The sequence below is a fragment of the Macrosteles quadrilineatus genome, unplaced genomic scaffold (genome assembly GCF_028750875.1).
Source record: "Macrosteles quadrilineatus isolate MER2022 unplaced genomic scaffold, UCM_ALF_1.0 Scaffold_1__1_contigs__length_201487025, whole genome shotgun sequence".
NCBI classification, from domain to species: domain Eukaryota; kingdom Metazoa; phylum Arthropoda; class Insecta; order Hemiptera; family Cicadellidae; genus Macrosteles; species Macrosteles quadrilineatus.
The window spans coordinates 90660117-90666419 of NW_026542594.1; positions in this window are offsets into that span (position 1 = coordinate 90660117).

Here is a 6303-nt window from a genome sequence, read left to right on the forward strand (position 1 = left end):
AAGAAGAGATCGATCTACGTTGTCATTTAGTTACTTGTTTTCATGATTGTTGCTGTACAAAAATTAATTTTGTTGATTCGGTCAAGTATCTTGGCCTTCATATAGATTCAGATTTAAAATGGCATACACATGTTAATCAACTATGTAAAAAAACGTAGAAAAATTAACTATAATTTCTTTCATTTGAGACAGTTTATTACTCCTAAACTTCTTAGAACGCTATATTTATCCTGGTTTGAATCTACTCTTAAGTATGGTTTAATTCATTGGGGAGGGACGTTTTCAACAAAACTTAAACCAATTGTAATAATGCAAAAACTTACATTAAAAACTATTTGTGGTGTAAAGAAATTTGACTCAGCTGCACCACTGTTTCAGTACTTAGACGTAATGCAGCTAGAGAAGATATATTTATATTCAATTTTATGTTATTATAAAAAGTTTACTAGTTTATTTCAAACAGTTGTTATTAATAGGAATACGAGAAACTATACTGAGGGTATGCTTATGATACCACCTGTTATGAAAGACACAAGCAGGTTACAGTGTTACCATAAAGTAGTAAAATGTTTTAACTTTAATTTTAGAGTACTCAAAAATATGCAGGATTTGAAAATTGAATTATATAAAAATAAATTAAAGGAATTGATAAAGAATAACTCAATCAAACAAACAAAGTGAAATAATTAATTATCGAATGTAGCCTATACCATTAAACGATTTGTAAATATAAAATAGTATGTAAGAGTGAATAGCCAGTGAAGGGATGAACACTAAGTGTTTGAGAAAAATCAAATTATATATAAGGTATCAGTGACAGTGAATTTAAAGTTAAACAGAAAAAAGACAGTTAAAATAAAATGAACCTACTCAAGACAGTGTTTATAGAATATAAGTATAGTTTTAAGTTTTTCAACCGCGCGTGTTTTACAACACATGGTTGAATATTTGTATAAAAAAATGTTTTTTATGTGAATAAAGATTTTCGAACTGAACTGAACATAGCCGCATTAATGTTAATGTGCATGTGCATTTTCGTCAATGATAATGTACCAATGTCGACCGTACCAATGTCTAAAATTTACTTTCAAATGGATTTGTTGTTAAATTTTTTTATATTTATACATCATACAGAATTTAAATGTTTTTACGTGACAAAAATAACGAAATATAACAAGCTACATTACATACAATATAATTTAGGCTTGAGCTAATGGAAAACTGTAGTTTTCGCATACTTGTCTTAACTTACAGATTCAATTACATCCTTTGTTTACCAAACAAGATATTTACACTTATTGAAAAAATAACAATTAGACAGATCAATAATTGTAAATTACGATTACAACTGCATTTACATAACAATCCTTATACAAAGAAGCATGTTTTTGTGACAAAGAGGTCAAATAGAAATCTCTTTTAGAACTATATAATTTATAAAGACTGGCCTTTTACAGTAATATGGTTTACAGTACTTATTAATTGCGCGGTTGTTAAATGCCCTTATAAACATATGGAAATTAAAAATTTAAATTAATTATTAAATCATTTTCTTTACAAACTCATGAACAATACAAAACGTTCGCTGACCCCTCATAGGAATGAAAAGTAAAGATGATCGCAAGATTTCAAGTTCAAGTCACGTTCTCATGGGCAAAGACCTGGCTGAGAACAAGCCAGGCATAGATTGAATTTCGATCTGGAATGCATCGTAGAAGAAATTGTAACCGATGGGAACAATCAACTAGAAACAATATTGTTCCCATCGATTCCGAGAAATTTTACATGCATAAAGAAATAATTTTACTTACGGTCAGCACCACGCCATCTGGAGGCTGGTCATGAGGGGAGAAGCCAATGAGGACGATGATCGAAGATATTCCACCGATGATTGGAGGGTAGGCGTTTCCCGAAGACATCGGGGGGAAGAACCGATAATCCAGGAGGGGAAAGGAGGTCTTGGGGAAGAAAAGTGTTAATCAGTCTTGGAGAGGTCTCAAGAAGTAGCACTTCAAAGAAGAAACCGTCGGGAGTCCCTGATCGAGTAGGGACAGTGACTTAACAGGGTAGTTTGAAGCACCTATTAAGATCCCGACCAGACTCAAGATCACGAGGACACAACCACGGCTATTCTTCAAGACCAAAGGCACCACTACACTACCACGCTACCAAGGACCAAAGCAACCCGAAGAGGACGGCCCATAGGACGAGCGACCGACGACGAGAGGAAGGACTACGCTTGGATCAACCCTTGAGTCTCGAGCGAACAACCCCGGAGTCTATGAAACGTGCCGTGGCTGCGTTTACATTGGAAGCACGCTTGGGCAAGTAAAAAGGTAGCGCACGCTTGCGCAAGCGTGCCGTGCCCGAAGTTGTGGTTATACTACGAGCAACCAAGCGCAAGTGCCACTAGTCTCAGCAGGACAGTACAGTCAAAATTGACATGTCAGACGATGAGGATATTGTGCTAGAGAATGGAGTTTTAAAGTTTTTATTATTAGACTCTGAACGAGTAAGGGGGGAATGGGTAAATGATTTTTTTATGGATCAAGGAAGGGAGTATGCCTGGATTTTTGTTGATCTTCTGCAACAGCCAGATAAGTTTTATGAATATTTTAGAATGATGCCAGAAACATTGTACTACATTTTTTACTCGTTCGCTACGCTCACTCACCTTTAGGTTGGAGCTCGTTTGCTGCGCTCACTTGCCTTCAGGTTAGCTCGTTCGCTACGCTAACTCGCCTCCAGGTTGAAGTTCGTTCGCTACGCTCACTCACCTTTTGGTTGCAAATTAGCTGTTGTCATAAATGTAAAAGAAATAATAGTGCTGCACCCTGTTGGTAATTTTTGTAACTTTAATGCTATTGCGCATCACAGAACAGAACCAACTTGTTTAATTGAAACAGCTGTTAAGATTCAATAATTTCATTTCTCATAAGGTTAACATGGGAAACTCCAGAGCCACTGGGGCGGAGCCCGAAAGGATTTTTGAAATAAGAATATGCCTATATGTTAATCGGGAATGTGAGCTATCATCATGCCAAATTTCAGCCCAATCCGACCAGTATTTTTCGCGTTCACTTGTCACAAACATACATCCATACATCCATACATCCATCCATACATCCATACATCCAAACTTTCTCATTTATAATATTAGTAGGATAATTGGTTTTCTTGCACGAACAGCATCAATCAACACCTCCGTATCCATGCTGAACAACTATAAACACTTTACCAACAGACACAACCGATGCTACTGTGTCGGTGAACCACAACAAACTGAGGCACGCTTGCTTGTAGAAACAAATATTTTTGTTTCGTGATTTGAGAAGCGCAAGCTTGTCCCAGCGTGCGCTTGCTAGTGAGACCACTGGTCAAGTCGCCACCGGTTTCCAGTAATCTGCTACAATTTTGTTTCAAAGGGCAAGCTTGGCCAAGCGTGCGCCACCATTTTACTTGCCCAAGCGTGCCTCCAATGTAAACGCAGCCGTGTAGGCCTGCACCAAAGGAACGCCCCGGGGAACCTTCCAACCGTTGCCCAACTGCCTCGTCTTGTGGTATGTCCAAATATCTTCACTCAATTGGTAGCGTGCACAACTTAAATGTTAGGGAGAAACTCCATAAGATATAACAAAATCTATATATAAATGAAATAAATAAACTATAAGAAAGATAATGTAAATATATAAAAATAGGGCAGACGAAGTAGAGTTACTTTAAAATTCATATAAACATCAACCCTCAATTAAACTAAAAGGGGTCAACCTAAACAAGAGCAATTTTGAAGTTTGAATAAAACAGGATTCAAAACGAATCCAAATAAATAAACCTGTTAGTTAGACTATTAATATAGACGTGTATATAATAATAGAGACAATTTCAAATATGAGTAAATAATTGAAAATTAGGGTGTTAACCACGTAAGCACGTATTTTAAATGTATGTTTAGTTAATATATATTATCAGAGAGATGAACTAACTTGTATGTAAATATTGGGTTTAATTTAGCTTAGAATGTTTTAAGTGTTTACGATTCATATAACTAATAACATTTAAGTGTCAAGGGAAATATTTTATTTCTTATCATTTGTATAAAGAAATTTTAAATACAATTTAAGTGTTAAGGGAAATTTTCTTTAAATATCCTTATATAAGAAACAGAGTATAAAAACAAAATAGGGTGTAAATAGTCATTTATATTATTTCAATTTTAATTATAATTTTTCTATTCTGAATCATTATAATATCACTGTATAACAATTATCTTCATTTATGTACTTATTTTATGTGTGCACATTTAGTTATTTTTATTAAATCATAATTATTATACTGGAACTGATGTTCACTTATTCCACGATCCTAGAGGTCCTCCACCTAGTGAGTACTCTACCCTAGTTACATTCCCCCCCTTTGAAGTAAATTTTGTTTGGTCAAGGTTTTCGTAAGTTTCTTTTACCTCTACAGAGGAGTAGAGGCTAGTTTTACACCCTCAAGAACTAACTGTGTAAATTTCTTTAGTGTGTTACGTTATATGAAAGATCCATGGTTTAAAAAGATCAAAATCACTCATAGAGAGGCTTACTGATGTGATGAGGTGAGGGAATTTACTTAGCTAAATATATAGTAATCCTGGTAATTATATCTCAGTACAATTATATCTATTGTATCAACACGTACAATAGATATAAGATAATTCGATAAGAAATCATTTTAAGAGTTATTGTAGTATTCAGATTTTCCAAAGATTTCGTAATTGATCGTTATATTGCAAAACATCAGATGATGCAGAACAAAACATCATCATCATCATCATCTATCTATCTATCTATCTATATAATACGCTAAGCCGATTTTTGTAAACAGAACTCCTCCCTCATTTTTGGACCGATTTTAATGATTAAAGTGTTAAAAAAATTGTCCTGATCTGTAGTTTTGCAAAGTGTTTTTAAATTTTTGAAATCTTTATTAGTTTGGGCAGGAGTATCCATCAAAGTTAGGTTTTCTCCCATAAGATTAACATGGAGGAATCTAAATATTTAATTGGAAACTTTGTGTCCACTAATTCGAGAGAACGGCTGGGCGTAGAAACTTGGTAGAGGTGTCCAAATAAAGGTCTTGGTCTGTAGATGAGTTATCAAAAGAAAAACTAAGTAAATTCACTTATGGCTCTGCCCCAGAAGCCTTTAAAGATCCCTCCACAGATTTGTTTACATTTTGGTCATGTGGATAATACTGTTTAATGAAACAGCTGTTAATTTTTAAATTGTATTTTAAACAACACACATTTATTAGGAGTTACTGAACTGTCCAAAAGAAGTATTTGCAATGTTATTTTCTGTTTTTAATAGCTATTTACTTTACAAGTGTAGTAAAAGCGTTTTTACATCACGCAGGTAAAGGTTGTGCAACGAGCGGAAGCGAGTTGCATAATTTACCTAAGTGATGTATAAACACGCTCTTGCGTAACGTGTAACGTACAAGATTTTACCTGACTCGACAATATACAGGAGGTTACGAACAATATTAATCATTATCCATTTCACTCATCTTCTAACAGTAACGTTCATTTACAAACAAAAGCTAGGTTAGGAAAATTCTAAATTCTAAATTCAGTAAATGTTTGTAGCAAACTGTTAAATTAGCAAAGTTATTGACTGTTTACAATTAACATTATGTTCTTCTTCTCACTTTTAATTTCTGACAACAGCACAGCTGGAGGCTCATAACAATTTTTGTTTCCCATGTTAATCTATGGAGAAATACGAAACTTTAAAGGGCCCCAGGGCCTCACTCTCTAGTTATTCCCCTAAAATGAAAGTCTCCTGCACAACTTCACGTTACGCTCTTTCCAATGAGACCAAAAACATGTCAATCGGTTCAGTAGTTTCGGAGGAGTAATTGTCACAAAAATCCTGCTTGCGTATTAAATAAGTACTAGTTGCTCTGCCCGTGCTTCGCTACGGGGTGAGGATGCAGAAAAGAATCATTTGGTTTTACTTTAATATACTATAAGGTACAGTTACAACACACTTACCAGGAAACATATAGGCAAAGGCTCAATCGTACCTATTGATTATTTAAATGAATATCTCTTAATGTATTACAGTACCATCATTTTATATAGTGTATATAATTTAAAATATATGCAAAAGTATAACTCATTGACCACATGGCACCAAGAAACTTCTCCTTGTAAACAAATTAAATTAAATAGCAGAACAGCATTTCTGACAACAGCTGGAGTTTCATAACAATGTTTGTTTCCCATGTTAATCTTATGGAGAAATACAAAACTTTAAA